General features: G+C 40.1%; 1 long non-coding RNA gene and 1 pseudogene across 1 annotated transcript; one reads left to right on the top strand and one right to left on the bottom strand.

Moving 5' to 3' along the window:
- Positions 1–9443: 9443 nt before the first annotated feature.
- On the bottom strand, positions 9444–12612 carry LOC123637387. Its single transcript, XR_006734830.1, has 3 exons — positions 12333–12612; positions 11807–12040; positions 9444–9993 (listed from the first exon to the last, which is right to left on the bottom strand). It is a non-coding gene; the product is annotated as an uncharacterized LOC123637387 (long non-coding RNA).
- A 242-nt stretch (positions 12613–12854) lies between these two features.
- Positions 12855–17705, top strand: part of LOC123637488 — a 40139-nt pseudogene continuing 35288 nt past the window's right edge.

The following is a 17705-nucleotide window of genomic DNA, read 5'->3' as shown; positions in this document are numbered from 1 at the left end:
CACAATCCACTTTTCAGCAAATGTCACAATCCCATCGAGAAATGGTTTGTTGTTTTTGTGCACAATGAGATGACAATTCAAAATGATGATTTTTTTTTTATTTTCAGTCAGCTCATGAGGCACCCACTTATTGAGCTTTTTCACCTTTCCAATTTGTTTCAAATGTCAAACGACCACAGAATGAATGGTCAACATTGAGTTCTTTGGCAACTTCTCCTGTAGGTGTAAGAGGATCGCTTCGATGATCGCTCTCAATTGGTTGTTGTCAACTTCTGATGGCCGGCCACTGTGCTCTTCTTCTTCAGGGCTCTTGTCTCCTTGCAAAACTTCTTAAACCACCACTGCACTGTACATCCCTTAGCAGTTTCTGGGCCAAATGCGTTGCTGATGTTGCGAGTTGTCTCCACTGCTTTACGACCCATTGTGAACTCAAACAAGAAAATCACTTGAATTTGCTTTCTGTATAACATCATTTCCATAGTCTAAAACAAATATAAAATAAATAGCAAATAGTAAGTCCTTAGCAAAAAAAAAAAAAAAACATAAAGTGAGAAATGCGGGTTAAAATAATGTATAACATAACCACATTTATTTAAGAATGTATTCCAATATCAAACAACAAATGTCAACAATGATAAAACCACAATTACTTTTACACCAATGTAACACAAATTAAAGTAATAATAAATATCTTTTTTCCTCTTAAAATTGATAAAAACTAAAAATATTGATAATCAGAGATGGTAAAGAAATGGGGAAGTGGATATTTACATATTCTTGGTTGTAGTATAATTGGTACAAATTATTTGAGAAGTAATTTGGTAGTACTTGCTATAATTCAAAATAAGCACATCATTTGCATCAGCATTTCAACTTCTAGCAATCTAGTTTATGAAAATAAAAGCCTAAGTGCGCAAGGGTATATATGTACAGATGGATTTTTGTATTATAAGCAATATTGAAAAATTAGAAACAATCTAAATATACATAATGACTGAATAAACTACAATGCCATCATATAATTGAATATTATGCAACCAATATAAAAGACAAACCTACATATTGACTTGTTAGTGTAAAAAGCAAATTTTAGCTCAGTAAGCACATAATGACTCCATTCTTGGAAACATAAAAGTGTGTGGTTATTTATACATATAGATTCTTGCATACACTCAAGAAAATGTCAGAGAGGAACTTAACATAAGTCACCTTTGGGAAGATGGAATTTGATGAGTCGGTGATAGAAGAAATGTTCACTTAACAACTTTAGATAATTGTTCTAAAGTAGTGGAATTACAAATTATTTTTCCTTTTTGTTGTTTTCTAGCATTTTCCTGAAATACAGAGCAAATAATGGCTGGATCAGGATCGTGGAGGAGACTGGAGAGGAAGGAACCCAGGGTATAAGCGGAAGGACGCACTTCAAACACAATGAATACTTCACTCCGCAAGTGCAAGTGCGTGCAAAGAGGGAAGAATTGGTGGGGATGTAGATCTGCAGGGATGCAAGAGGTAGGGCTGGAGAGCCAGGAGTGGAGACATCTTGCCTGATGACCCTGCTTTCTCAGGAAAAATGAGAAGGAAACCTGGGCTTGAGGAGAGTGGTGAAGGTTTGGAATCGTCACAGAGGAAAAAATGCTCACCAATGACACGTAAGGAAAAATGCACCTGTGAAGTTTTTCTTATCTAGGCCTGGCGGTGGCCCCTCACTGCAAGACACTAACAGCAAGACAGGCTAACGATGCAGTCTTGGTTTCTTGCCAGAAAGAGGAGAATGGATTTGGTGGACTGCCATCATTCGCTGCCACACTGTGACTACCTTAGATGTTTTCTGTAACAAAGATCACTTTTCCTAAACCCTCACATATCCATATTCAATTTTACATTCATCCATCCTCAAGTTGAAATTCCTTTTATAAATGTTATTATTTATTTTTTTAGTTGACAAAATTGCATACATTTACGGTGCACAACATGTTTTGTAATGTGTATATATTGTGGAATGGCTAAATCAAACTGACGTATGCATTACGTCATATGCTTTTTTATGGTGAGAACATGTAAAATCTACTCTCTGAACTCAGGTTTTTTTTAATGAAGACATCATAAAGTTATTGGAACTAAAAATGACCTTTGAAATAAACATTGTATCTATTAAGCAAAAATTACTCCTATAGAAGGTGATGGCATGATATGTAATATAAACATATTGCAAATAATTTTATATGAAATGCATAAAAGAGCATGGGTGAATAATTTGAACTGATGCATTTTTTTAATACCAGGAGCTTCTCCAAATTCTAAAGTTTGCACCACATTCAAGATCTTCAAAACACTATCCAAGGACACACCATGCTTTTGGAAGGACTACACTGCCCTCTGCAGCTTCAGCATAAATAATACCGTTTGTGGGGAAAAAACAGCAGCTGAAATATCAACATGGAAGTGTGTGCGATTAACATGCCTCAGAAATTCACTTCCTTCTTGAACTGAATGAAAATATTAAAATTTTAATAAATTTTATTTATTTTAATAAATAAAATGAAAATATTAAAATGAAGATCACATTTTAAGCACAGTGCACTACAGTATGTATAGCAGGTACCTATTTATGTAAAAAGATATGAAATATAGAGAAAGATGCATATATATGCATATCTTAGCTTATTTTGAGGAGAACCCTTTAGGAAATGACATAGTTGCCTACAGGGAGGCAAACTGGCACCTTAGGGATTAAATGTGAAAAGATTTATTTTTCACTGTGATCTTATTGCAATACTTCAACTTTTTGATCATACACATTCATAATCTTTCAGGTAAGAAAAATGTTAATCAGTAAAAATTTTATTAATAATTACCTACTAGAGGTGTTATGCATCCAAATTTTAAGCATCTCTTTCCAGAAATTCCATAACTTCAGATAAGTTATGGAATCTTTGTGCCTGCCCTGACCACTCAATTTAAATTAAAGCATACCTTCCTTAACTCTAGATCACCTTATTAGCTACAGCCCAACATCTTCACGATATAGCCACAAAAAGGGTAGTCTATACTAGCTCACATTTGGATAACAAATCTTGAATGAGTATACTCTATTTTATACACTGTTTTATTTATTAACTAATTTCTTTAAGTTGAGAGAAACTAATTTTATATGGTTAAAATGCTAATTATGAAATGGTATACAATGAAAGGTAAATCTATTTCCAACTCAGTCCTCCTTGCCAAAGGAAGCTAGATGTATTCCATGTATCTTTCCAGAAATTATGCCAGTAAGTATTTACTGAGTGATAGAATAAACAATATTCTAATTGAATGTTTATTCTGTGCCAAGCATCTTTCTAGGTGCAGTGGATAAGGAGTAAACAAAACTGTCACTGACCTCATAGAGTTGACACTCTAGTGAGAGGAGGCAGATAATATATACATAAATTAATACACACATACTATGTCTAAAAGTTATAAGTGGTATTTAAAAAGAAGAAGATCAAAGGAACAGAAGTAACAGACAAGGGAGTTTTATGCAGAGAAAGCTCTGAGAAGATGACATTTAACCAGATATTGGATTCAAAGGGAAGGCGGAAACATGGGTATTGGGGTAAGTGCCTACGAGCCAGAAAGAACAGCCAGCACAAAAGCCTTAAGAGGGAGTCTGTATAGGATCCAAGAAACCGCCAGGCCAGGTGCAGTGGCTCACACCTGTAATCCCAGCACTTCGGAAGGCTGACGTGGGAGGATCACTTGAGGCCGGGAGTTTGAGACTAGCCTGGGCACCACAGCAAGACCCCATCTCTATTTTTAAAAATATATATATATTTCTAAAAGAAAATAAAAAGAATTACAGCTGACTACTTTGTTAGAAACCACGCAAGCAAAAATGAGTGGAGTGAAATATTTAAAGTATTGAAAAAAAAAACCCACCAACCTAGAATTATATATCTGGCAAAATTATTCTTCAAGAGAGAGGAGAAATTAAAAGGAAAAAAAAAAACGCCAAGAAGCCAGTGTTGGCCGGGCGCGGTGGCTCACGCCTGTAATCCTAGCACTCTGGGAGGCCGAGGCGGGTGGATCGCTCAAGGTCAGGAGTTCGAGACCAGCCTGAGCGAGACCCCGTCTCTACTAAAAATAGAAATAAACTATCTGGACAACTAAAAATATATATAGAAAAAATTAGCCGGGCATGGTGGCACATGCCTGTAGTCCCAGCTACTCGGGAGGCTGAGGCAGGAGGATTGCTTAAGCCCAGGAGTTTGAGGTTGCTGTGAGCGAGGCTGACGCCACGGCACTCACTCTAGCCCGGGCAACAAAGTGACACTCTGTCTCAAAAAAAAAAAAAAAGAAGCCAGTGTGGCTGCCGTGTAAGTCCAGAGTGCTAATAAGAAACAAGATCACATAAGGCTTGGGAGACAAATGAAAGATTTGGGTTTTATTCTTAGAGAATCAGAGGGTGCAGGGGAGGATTTGGGGGTCTTCAGAGAGGAGTGGTATGACTCAAGTTACATTTTTTAAAGCCTCCCTCAAATTGCTAGGTTGAGAACAGACTGGCAGTGGGGCTGGGAAAAGGTAGAAACAGAGATGCGTTCAGTGTCAGATGAAATACCATTTTTGGACCAGGTGGCTAGCATAAGCTGTGACAAACGGTCATATTCTGGAATATTCTCAAGGTAGCCCCACAGAATTTTCAGGTACGTTGAATGCAGACTTTGAGAGAAAAGGAGAAGTTGAGCAGCATGATTGGATACCTGGAAGGATGATGCACTTGCCCTCAATTGAGATGCAGAAAGCTGCTGAGCAAGCAGTTGGTGAGAAGGAGATTATGAATCAATGTTGGACATTTTAAGTTTAGAGTATCCATTAGATATCTAAGATGGGAGAAAGTGCACCAGACGTTTGCTGCTGAGACTGGCTTCTGAGAGCAGGAGAAGATGCCAAGGCAGAACAGAGAGGAGTAAGGAGGGGAAGGATCTAGTGTACACATGGAGAGATCTTCAGAGGGGATAACAGTTGTTCGTCTAGACACAACCTGGAAGGCAGGTATGTGGGCACAGGCACAGGTAGGTGGATAGATAGATTGACAGGAGCCAGTACAGAGTCTCTTCTGGAAACTTCTGTTTTCAAAGTGAAATAAAGAAATTCTTGTTTGAAGGAATTAATAAATCCCTTTTTGCTCCCTTGCTTAAAACCCTCCCCAGGCTTCCTCTCGCCATGAGAATAAGATCCAAATGTTTTATCGCAGCCCACAAGTCCCCACAGGATCTGGCCCCACCCACCTCTCTCCATTGCCCCAAATGCTCCAGCCACAGGGGCCTTCCTTCTGTGTCTCAGACACATGACAAACTCGGACAAGCATGGGTTCACCCTCTGTCTGGTACACCCTGCCCTCTCTCTTATCCTCATCACATAAGTTTTGCCTCAAAGTTCACCTCCCCAGGCCTTTCTTGAACTTCCCATCTAAAGTGTCCGCTCCTCCCACCATGAATTATTTTACTCACTTATTCTGTATTGTCTGCTTCTTCCCACAATAATGTGTTTCCTAAGAAACTAGCACCCCTACTCCTGGCTCCTCCTCCCCCTCTCTCCTCTCTCCTGATCTGGCTTTATTTTTCTTCTCAGTACTCATCAGAACCATATCTGGCACATAGCAGGTGCTCAGTAAATATTCCTTGATGAACAATTTTGAAAATTTAAATGCAAAAATGGATATAGAGCACATAGCAGAGAGCCTGGCATATAGTAAGTATTCGACAAATGTTACCTGCTGTGGTGATGGCAACAAAGACAGCCACGGCAACAATCAGAAGCACAACTCTGAAAGGCTGATGCCTCCTCCGTACTCTTTTTTTTTTTTATTGAACAGTTTTATTCTGTTTTAGAATAAAAACCTTGCTTTAATATTGTAAGGTGCACTGCAGGTATGCCATGCTGCCAGTTATTACTGGGGCACCAAACGCCCCAGCCAGTGACCCATAGGGCTGGGAGAACGCATGGAACTTATACTTCAGAGCATGTAGAACTAGTATTTACAGTTTTTCTTCCTGAAATCGGCCTGGGACATCTCAAGCAGTCTGCACAAGTATTGCCATGGCACTTGCTTTGACGCTCAGAATGCCTCAGAAATGTGTTCAGCATCATGATTTGTGGGTCCTCCAAAAGGTTTTGTTGTTAACATGCAAGCAAACAGTACTAAACAATATTAGCTAAACTATGGCTGCCAAGTACTGGATCTTAATAATGAAACCAAATTACAAAACATTTCCTTGTAGAGCTATACAAAAGATATAAAATTAAAATTAAAAATATCAACCACCTTTAAATATTCCAATTCTCCTACACTGCAGTTTTCCACATCTTTATCACTACCTAATGTTTTAAGGAGAAAGTTAACAAAAATCAAAATAGATAAAAATATTTAAATCTTTGGATCTCTTTATTCCATGGCCTTCATAAAAACAAAAGAGTGGCCATATTTTTTCCACTATAGCTTAAAATATCAAAAAGATTTACTAGTAACTTATAATTACCAATGAACTCTATACTGGGTCATTGAGGGTCACAGGCCCAGTGTTATGTGTTACAGGTTGCCAAAATAATTTCAAACACTCTGAATCCTCTTGAAATATGATGGAATGAATCAAGGTATTGTGACAAAATTCCAGGCATAATAGGAAGAACAGTTAATTGATGCCTAGTTTTAATGTACTAAAAAAGGGGAGACAGGTTAATTATTTGAAAATACAACTAGTTACACTCTTATCTATGATTATTTACATTCGTATACTGAAAATATTTATTATTTGGACAAATCCTGTGATAAGCCACTTGCTACAAAATGAAGTTCTTACAATAAGCATGAATAATTTATCCTTTTTAGATAATGGAAGAATGTATCAAATCTTCATTTATGTTCCAAACATTAAAAAATATATATATATATCTTAAGCCTGGAAAGCAAGGGAAGAATGACTCACCCATAACTCTGTTCCTCAGCACATCAACTTCTGCAAGGACACAGTATGTTTGCCAACTTTAAAATGTTTATTCTTTAAAAATTACTTGCTTTTTATACAGCTATACAAAGTTCTTAATGTTTCTTTGTCAATGGAATATAATGGAATTTTACAACTATATAAAAAAGTTACCTTTGCCTAAGAAACAGTATTTATTGTGTGTACACAGTTGACTGACAAAATTCTCTACCATCCAGCACCCTAATTGACAAAATAAGCTACCTCATATTACAGGATTTCCAAAAAGAAAGAAGATATAGAAACACACACGCGCGCGCACACACAACCTTCTGTGGCTCAAAACACAGTATCACGGCCCTATCTCCAGGCAACTTGCAGTAATTGCCAAATACAATTTAGTGATAAAAAAAATCCTTTCGGTGATGAAAAAAATACTCGTAAGTCCCACTGAAGTACTGCTTTAGTTTAACTATACAAAAGAAATTACTTAACCTTTTGCTATTCCAAACATATTTAATGCTCATTTTTAAAGATGAGCATTCTTCCCCCCAAAAGTAACTGCATTTTCTTTGAAATTAAGCAGAAAAACAAACGAACAGAACCCAGTGCTGGTGAAAGATACACAGCGAATCCACTTCTTCATTCTTTGCAAAGACTGAAGCCAATTTCAGGACCATGAAGAGCTAGAAATTCACCTGTTTTCAAAGACTTGTTTGTAGACTAGGCAGCAACTTTGTCGTCTTTCCTATATTCAAAATCTGCAAACTCCCTGCTGCCTCGACCTCCTCTGAACCCACCAGGAAATCCTCGAGGGGTGGTGAAGGTACCACCTCTGGCCCCGCCACGCCCCCTGCCCCCACCACGCCCCCTGCCCCCACCACGCCCCCGGCCCCGCCACGCCCCCTGCCCCCACCACGCCCCCTGACCCCGCCACGCCCTCGGCCCCGCCACGCCTCCTGCCCCCACCACGCCCTCGGCCCCGCCACGCCCCCTGTCCCACCACGCCCCCTGCCCCGCCACGCCCTCGACCCCGCCACGCCCCCTGCCCCGCCACGCCCTCGGCCCCACCACGCCCCCGGCCCCGCCACGCCCCCGGTCCCGCCACGCCCCCGGCCCCGCCACGCCCTCGGCCCCGCCACGCCCCCTGCCCCCGCGGAAACCAAGACCTCCTCCGCCTGTGCGCCCGCCACGGTTTGGACGAAGTGGGATTCCAAATGTTTCAGCATTTAATCTTCTTTCTTCACCCCAGGTTGGTTCTCTATTATCATCACAAGAAACGTTATCAAAGAAGGCTTTGGTTTTGTCATAGTAGAAATTAGGTCCGAGCGGATCCTCCTTGTCCGCATTTCCTTCACTGTTCTGGTGTCGACTCCCGAGTCGCCTTTATCTTCTCCATTTACGGGTCTCTGTTGTTTCTCAAGATTATCTTCTTTTAATTTATTATTAAACTCTCTGTCTATCTCCTCCTTGTTAAATTGTGCATTTGCACTTTCAAAGTCAAAGTCTTTCTCAAATTTCATTGGACCATCTCACCGAATACCAGATCTTCCCCTGTTGAGCCTAAGAATACTGAGTTATAGAAATGCCCCCTGTATTTCTGGAGACAAGATTTGATTTCAGAAGTCAAATAGGTCTTTGCCTTAAAGAAAAAATAAATGTGTTAGTTCAAAAGCTGCCTCGTCTCAGGAGGGCGTCTCCTTGGTCAATAACAGCTGCACTTCAAAGAGACAGCTGTAAACTGGGCCTATGGTTCTCACCTGTTTTGAAAGACAAGACAGGCCTCACCTAGGACCAAAAGGTTGCTGGAGCTGACCAACAAAGACCCCCCAGAGATGAGAGCTGATCAAATAGATATGCTAATGCCCAAGCTGGGCCCAGACGGAACCATGCGTGTGGTTAAAGTAAGTAACACAAAGCACAGCTCACGTTGACTTCTGAGATCCTCTCTGTCTCCAAGAACACAATCACCGGAGCCAAGATGTCTCTTGTTTTTGCTAAAGTAATAGCCTTATCATAAAACTTAGACGTTTGCCCCAAGAAGATTTTGTAACTCATTGTTCCCCTAGATAGAGTTAGTTAAAGGATCTGTAGTAGCCTTTTAGAAGACTTCGACCCTAAACCAAACTGCCTGTTAGTATGTAAAGCCTGTATCTACCCTATAAAATACCTGTGTGGAGTTTCAGTCTTTGATATATATATTTGTGTGTGTGTGTGTGTGTGTGTGTGTGTGTGTGTGTGTGTGTGTGTGTGTATGTTAGGGTTAGGTATTGTGTTACATTTTTTTTTTTTTTATTTCAGCTCTTCATGTGGGAAGAAATATATCCATCCGGACTCCTCCTTTGTCTGTTTTCATAAGCCTTTACTTTATAAACTATATCTTTGGCTCTGTGTATTATTATTATTATTATTATTCTTTTATTTTTATTTCTGTTTCCTACTATTTTTTCATCCTTTGCCATGACCCCTGCCTGAGAGACCTGATCGGAAGAGAAAACCTCTTTGCCGGGAGCGTAGCTAACTCCCCGCGTTCCCCTGCCACCTCGATGACCCCCACGCCCTCTTCTTGGAGCTGAGGGAGCACCTGGAGCAACTTGTCTCTTGCTATCATTTCTGAGTTGCTCATTTTCTGGCCTTGAAACTCTGTGTACTTGGGCTCGCCTGTGCTCTTGATTCCCTACTGCTTTTTGGCTGGTAGATGGCAAAGGCCTGGTTGATACAGGGCTCCTTCTCCCAGCAGGTGCTGGAGCAGGTAAGTGGGCTGAGGCGGTCTGTACTGCTTGTTCCATGGTTGGGCTTTTTCTCAAAGGGTCTAACTGAGGGCTTGAACGACCTTGAGATAACTGTGTCTTTAGAGACCTTGTATCCTGTGTAAGGCAGAACCAACTGCACTACTTTGGGATAAGGTACCACTGTTTGATGTTTCTGTTCCAAAGGATGTTCCTCTGTACTCTTGAACCAATTTGCTTTTGTCTCATCAGAGACTTTCATTGATCATGTCCCTTCTTCCTCTTGATAGCATCCTTCCCTTCAAGTAAACATTAATATGTGCAATATTAGCCCACCATTAAAAACAAAAACAGTTAAACATACCTTCCTTAACTCTGGATCTTATTAGATACAGCCAAGTGTCCTCATAGTTTAGCAATTAAAAAAAATAGTCTATACTAGTTCACAGCTGGTTAACCAAAACAAATCTTGAATAAGTAGACTCATTTTTATTTACCACTCTTATCTATTAACTAGTTTCTTTAAATTGAAAAAAAACCTACTTAATATTTGCATGGTTACAATATTAATAACTATAAAATAATATTCAATAAAAGATCTATTATCTAATTCAGTCCTCACTCAGCAAAAACCTGGCATATCTGTGTATCTTTCCGGAAATTATATATGCATATCCAGACATATAAATATCTTTTGAAAACACCAATATGCACACAATTCTGCACCTTAGGTTTCCTTAGTTAACAGGTATCATGACTAGCTTCTAAAGTACACATAAAGAGCTATATCATTACTTTTACTGGCTACCTAGTGTTCCATTGGATATGAATGTAATGTCATCCATTTAACTAGTCCCATATTTACTGGCATTTAATGTGTTTCCAGTCATTTGTTCTTGTAAAGAATGCTGGAATTAATAGTCTTGTATATGTGTATGTATATTCACCTATATATTAAATATATATACTTCTTCAAATATATCATACATAAATTCTTAAAAGTACAATTGCTGGCATAAAAAGCATATGTGTCTTCAGTTTTTATCAATATTGACAAATTACTTTCTAAATATTAATAATTTTATTAAATCAGTAGAATATTTGACTCCTCTAAATTACGAACAATTATTAACTGCTCTGCCTCATATTCTTGTTGAGGGAAAGTGCATAATTACTGATATTCCCTATATCAAAGCAGAAAAGGACTGAAACCGCTTTTAAAGAAAATGTCAGTACCTACTATCTACTATGATACATACAGTTGTCCCCCATCATCCAGGGTTTCACTTTCCACAGTTTCAGTTACCTGTGGTCATCCATGGTCCAAAAATATTAAATGAAAAATTCCAGAAATAAACAACTCATAAGTCTTAAATTGCACACTGTTCTTTCTGTACTGAAATCTCTCACCACCCCACACAGTAGGTGAATCATCCTTTTGTCCAGTGCGTCTCTGCTACACATGCTAGCAGCCTATTAGGCACTTAGCAACCATCTCCATGATCAGATCAGATCCTCTGTCCTGGTTCCACGGTGTTTCTATTCAAGTAACTCTTATTTTACTTAATAGACTTAATAGTAGAATGAAGTAAATACTACATCATAGTGGTCCCCAAACTCAAGGATAGTGATGCTGGCAATTCGATATTCCAATGAGAAACTGTAAAGTACTTCCTTTAGGTGGAAAAATGAAAGTTCTAGACTTAATAAGGAAAGAAAAAAATTATATGCTGAGGTTGCTAAGATCTACGTTAAGAAAAAGTCTTCCTCAGTAAAACTGTGACAAAGCAAAAAGAAATTCTTGTATAGCATATAGAGGGTTCAGTACTACCTGTGGTTTCCAGCATCCACTAGGGGCTTGGAATGTGTCCCCCTCAGATTGGGGAGAGGAAGGGGAAAATACTGTGTTTAAGACAAAGGAAAACCAAGCACGATTTTGGGGAAAGAAGTTCTGTATTTAGAATAGTTGTATTCAGAAGATAAGTTCTTTGTGCCCCTGTAAAGGCTCCTTATCCCAGTTTGAACCAGTTAGGTGGTAGTGAGGAAAGAATGAGGTCACTCGTTGCTCACACCATAACTTTGAGCAGCGATGGTTCTGCAGTGGTGACTTACCTGCACGATCTTCCTAATGATCCTGATGATCCTGATCCTCCTGGTGATCCTCGGGATCTATGAACTATCCTTATTTCCTGAAATTCAGGATCTGTGACAGTTGGGCTCACTTAGAATTTCGTTTAAACTTCTCATGTAGTTGTAATTCAAGTAATGTTTTTAAAGTTTTAACATGGATGTCCAAGTTTCAAGCTGGTGGACAAAGCTTGGCACACAGCCAGACTGCTGGAAGCCCTGAGAAAGATATGAGGGTTTTAACAGGGGTGTGCTTTCTTTTGAAACCGGATATTTTCTTTGATTTTTCAAGAATAAAGTAATTCTATATGGTTAAAAAAAAAAAAAGAATAGCTTTCCCTTTCAGCTAATGAAAGTATCAACACATTAAATGAACTTTTCCTGTCCTCAGTAGCTCTTTCCCCTAAGTCAGCCTCTTAGAATCTCACGGCCTATGGAAACAAGAGTTAAAGACACAGAAAGAAAAAACCTAAACTCAAAGAGTTTCTCAGGAGCACAAGGAGCTTCTTACCTTTCTAGACCAGCCAGTGAGTTTCAACTTTCGTCGTTTGAGGTTTTTTCTTTTTTTCTTTTTTCTTTTTTTTTTTTTAACTGTTAGTGTGGGTTTAAAAAAAAGAAACCCGTAATTCTCTTTTAGTGAAAAAGTATATATCCCTGCCTTGTTTCTTCTACAGATTGCAAACTCTTCAAGGGACGGGGTGGAGGACAGTGTTCAGGGGCTTTTAGCAAATAGCAGCAGCGTCCTGCTGTCACCGAGACGGCCGCTGTCCGCCAGCCCCAGCCCTCCCCGCGGCCCCCTCCCGCGACCCCTCCCCGCGACCCCTCCCCGCGGCCCCCCCTCCCGCGACCCCCCTCCCCGCGACCCCTCCCCGCGGCCCCCTCCCCGCGACCCCTCCCCGCGACCCCTCCCCGCGGCCCCCTCCCGCGACCCCCCTCCCGCTCGCCACGAGACCATTAATCCCCGTCAGCTGTGCGCCACCTGCCATCGCCCCGCCCCGCCCCGCGGCCGCCCCGCCCCGCAGGTGGCTAGTCCATGACGTCACGAGGCCGCGGCCCAATCAGAGACGGCGTTTGGGCAATTTTCAACTTAAAGGCGGGCCGGCCCGTGAGCCGGAAGCGCGGGCGGCGGCGGGTCTGGGCAGGTGGGTCGTGCTGTCCCCTCCCCCCTCCGTCTTTCTCTTTTACAGCGTCTGATGGAGGGTTTTCCTCTGAGCCTAGAGAGCTGAGCTGGACGCACTCCTCTTCTTATTTTATGGTACTTTATTTTTCATTCCACATAAGAATGCACTAATTTTTATACAAGTTGCCTTTTCTATCTAGATTTTGGAAAGCAGAGAGAAGGGTGAGCCTTCTAATAGTGAAGGCTCTGTGAAGGTGTCCCATTTGGTGAGTATAAACGAGCCAAGATGATGTACTGTGTGGGCCAAAACAACAGTTAATTTAGCTGCTGGGTACTTGGTTTAATATGAACTGTTAAGTAAATGGGGGGGGACTATCAATTGGCAGTTTCATCTTGTCAGTAGCATCAAATTACTAGCTGAAATCCTGTAGGAAAAATTCAGAGGGTCTTTCTTCCTGTTATGTCATGGCTGTCATCTCCTAAAAGTTAGATGCCGGAACTATAGGAGTTGAGGCTTTCTCTACCCACTAATGAAGTAGAGTTTTTTTCTGTACACATTTAAGAGTTTAAGTACTCTTAGAATTTGGGGATTTTTTTTTTAAATCTCAGCCAATATCATTTAGACTTGTGTGATTAACAAAACCCTAGGTGGCATGGTTAAAAAATAAATCACATTATTGAAGGCTTTTCTTAAGTACAATAAGAAAATGTATTATAAACATAGTGTTTTAGGCTGTAAATCTCTTGAAGATGGAAGAAGAGTGATACTGCATTCATCTTTGTAGCCCCAACACATTGTATATTACATAGTTTATGTTCAATACATGTTTGTTGAATAAGTGAATATAAGCATTATGCAAACATTCCTTTTTTCCACATAAGTAAATTTCCCATTTCCTTCTTACTGCACAGTATCACTGTCTTTCTTACTCCATTCCTCTCCTTTACCTTTATTGGTTTACTCTCTGTCTTCAGGACCTCCATTCTTTAGCTCGATGTGGGTATGATTTAAGATTACCCTATTTGATTTTAAAAACTTCAGGGGAAAAAAGTAATAATATGTTTTTTCATTTTCATGTTTTGTAAAATCAAATTCTTAATATCCAATCCTAACTTCACCTTAGTTATTTTGCTATAAAAGTATATAACTTATTTTAATCTTTAATTTTTATTTTAATCTTTTGATATTTAATCTTTAATCTTGTTTTAATTTAACAACAACAACTAAAACCAAAACCTAACCTCTGTTTTATATTCCAAACCTGGCCTTTGATATTTAACTATAATTTAATGTTTCTCTTAATAATTTAGCTTTAATACTCTTGGCATCATCAGGGATGTATTTGGTGATTTTCCTCAGATTCCTTGATGCTCTTCATTTATGGTCTAGGTGGTCCAACCCTCAAGGCTACCCAACGACTGTAAGAATCTTCTTGGAAAGAAGTCTTCCCCAAAGAGTGGCCTTCTGGCTCTTTAGAGGTGGAGCTTTATTCTATCTAGATTTTGAGGTTCTCTCTGGCCTTGGTAGGATGATAATATTCAGTTTCTCTTAGCTCTGTTCCTTCTGTTTTCTCCTGTGGCTTCTTTTGTCCTACCCTAACAAAGTCTTGGAAGTGTTCTGTGGCCTTTCTTACTTGAAGTTCTTGCCCTCGGACATTCTATCATCATTTCTGTGTTGATTACTGCCAAATATATATTTTATAGTCTAAGTCCTAATTCATATCTTCCTAAAGATTGTTATAATTGTGTCCCGCTGTTATCTCAAACTTCAGTGTACCTAAAACCAAAGTAATTTCTTCCTACCATAATGAATATTCTTTTCTTCTGATAAAACAAGCATTATCTCAGTTACCTAGGCTGGATACCTGAGTTTTTTGACTCAGCTTTTTCTGCCTTTCTCTTTGTTCACTTGTCCCATTTCTTACTGATTCTACCTTTGAACATTCCTGTAGGTGTTATACTCATTTAGGTTCTCATCTCTTTTGAATTACTACATCAGTCTCCTCGACTCTGGTCTTCCTTTCTTCAGTGCATCATACAGATTTCTAATATACTCACAACTGCTTCGTTATGTTGTCTTTCGTGAACAAGATCTGGCCACTCTTCACCAGTTTAACTTTACTTCCTCCTATTCCACAGGAGCCCCTCTCTCATAGACTGGGCCTCTTAGTGTCTTTGACTATGAAAGCTGGTTGCCATCTATACCTTCCTCCCACTGCCCTCATTACTACTTTGCCCATTTATTATGCGTCTAAGGCATGGTAGTGGATATTATGCAAGAAAAATTACACTTCTTTGAGTATTTTAGAGAAAGAAGTACCTATAGTAGTACTATAAAATAATAACACATCATAAATACCTGTATACTCTTGAAAATCTCCATAGAGAGAGATGACTTAAAGCTCATTCCTTTTAAGACAGGGTCTTGCTCTGTTGCCTGGGTTAGAGTACAGTGGTGTCATCATAACTCATTCCTACCTCAAATTCCCCAGGCTCAACCAATCTTCCCTCCTCAGCCTCCCGAGTTGGAACTACAGGCACACCACCATGCCTGGCTCATTTTTCTTTCTTTTTGTAGAGATGGGGTCCTGCCATGTTGCTCAGGCAGGTCTTAAACTCCTGTCCTATCCTCCCATCTCAGCCTCCCAAAGTGTTAGGATTACAGGTGTGAGCCACCGTGCTCGGTTTCTAACTTTCTTTTAATACATTCAGAATACTTAATGAACCTTTATCATGTTCTGAGCGTGCTACTGGGCTCTAAGATTAAAAGAGTAAACAAGACATCCCTGCGCTAACTCAGAGGTAGTCTCCCTAGCCCAAACTGCTGTCACCTCTCACTTGGATCCCTGCACCAGCCTCCCAATGAAGCTGCTTGCTGCCATTCTTGCCCTTCTTCAATCCATCCTCCACCCAGGGGCCACAGTGGATCCTTTAGGAAATTGAATCAGGTTGTATTACTCCCTTGTGTGAAGCCCTCCAATGGCTTCCCAATGCATTTAGAAAATTCAGACTTCTTAAGCTTGCTCACAAAGTCCTGCCTAATCTGACGCCTACCTACTTCTCTTACCCTGTCTTCTCCTGTCTTCACTTCACCAACTGTCCCACTTTGTTTTTGAACACACCAAGCACATTCTGCTTTATGACCAGGTGTCCTGGCTGTTCTTTCTGACTAGACTACAGTGTCCCTTGATCTCTTCATAGCTGGCCCCCACCTCTCTGTCACTTAGATCTTAGCTTAATGCCAGGCCTTTCCCTGCCACCCAGTCCAGCGAATCTATTCAATCCCTCCCTCTATCCTCTTCCAACTTTGTTATCTCTGTTACACTCATCACAATGTGTTTCTTATTTGTCTTTTTCCTCCTCTAATCAGCGGTCTTTCTGTAGAATGTAAGTTCCATGAGACCAGAGACCTTATTTGTTTGGTTCATTGCTGTGTCCCCGCACCTAACGCATCACCTGGAGCATGATAAGCACTCATTTTTTTAAGTAACATTTGTGAAATGAGAGAGAGGTCCATGCTTTTAAAGATGCTACAGTGCAGTTAGTGATACAAATGACTAGCCCAATAGAATAAGTGCTCTAAGAGTAAGTCTCATCTGTAAGTAAGTCTATAAGTATTTATTAAGAGTTCTGGATATGCAGTTGAAGGAGCAGTTCATTCAAGATGTAGGGGAAGAAGGATAAAGTATGCAAAGCTATCTTGAGGAGGTAACATTTGCCCTGGTTCTTTTTTTTTTTTTTTTTTGCGCGACAGAATCTCACTCTGTTGCCCAGTGAGTGCCGTGGCGTCAGCCTAGCTCACAGCAACCTCAAACTCCTGGGCTTAAGCGATCCTCCTGCCTCAGCCTCCCAAGTAGCTGGGACTACAGGCATGCGCCACCATGCCCGGCTAATTTTTTTTTCTATATATATTTTTTTAGTTGGCCATATAATTTCTTTCTAGTTTTAGTAGAGACGGGGTCTCGCTCTTGCTCAGGCTGGTCTCGAACTCCTGACCTCGAGCGATCCACCAGCCTTGGCCTCCCAGAGTGCTAGGATTACAGGCGTGAACCACCGCGCCCGGCCTGCCCTGGTTCTTGAATAAAGAATAAGGGCAGACTAGAACATTAGAACTAACTGAACAAAGGCAATAGCAAAAAGCTGCTGCTTGGAGGTATAGAAGTATGGGGGGGGTGTTTGGAGAATAGTGAGTAGTTTGGCTAGAGAGGTAAGAGTAAGGGCTGGATAGATATAAAGCTGGAGTAATGGAGGTGCCAGCTTGTGAAGAATCATTCACCGTGGCATTGTTTTGGACTTTGTGGGAAACAGAACCTACACTGGCAGAATTATGGAGAATATATTATAAAGAAAGAAGGAAGCGTAGAGAACAGTTTGACTCAGAAAAGGGAATGCCTCAACAGTGAGCTGGGAAACAAGGATACAGATGGGATATTCAGATATGGCATGTATTTAAAATGTTCTTTTGGTAGTTTGGATTTTATTGTTTCAAAATACCTTTCCTAAAGATTTATTTCATCTATCTTACAGAATTTGGTTGACCTTGCAGGCAGTGAAAGAGCTGCTCAAACAGGAGCTGAAGGTAATAAAAACTCATGAAATACATTAGTCATTTTTAATAGGATGCCCAGTTTAATTTGAATTTATAATCAAGGAATATTTTACTATAAGTATTTCTCAAATATTGCATTATGGAAATACCAAAGTGGTATTTAAGGTAATAAAAAATAGCAAATGTACTGAGAGACTATCAAATATTGCATGAGA

Source organism: Lemur catta, chromosome 4 (assembly GCF_020740605.2).
Source record: "Lemur catta isolate mLemCat1 chromosome 4, mLemCat1.pri, whole genome shotgun sequence".
NCBI lineage: Eukaryota > Metazoa > Chordata > Mammalia > Primates > Lemuridae > Lemur > Lemur catta.
Note: the sequence above shows the minus strand (reverse complement) of the source record. Positions and strands in the feature narration are given on the sequence as shown.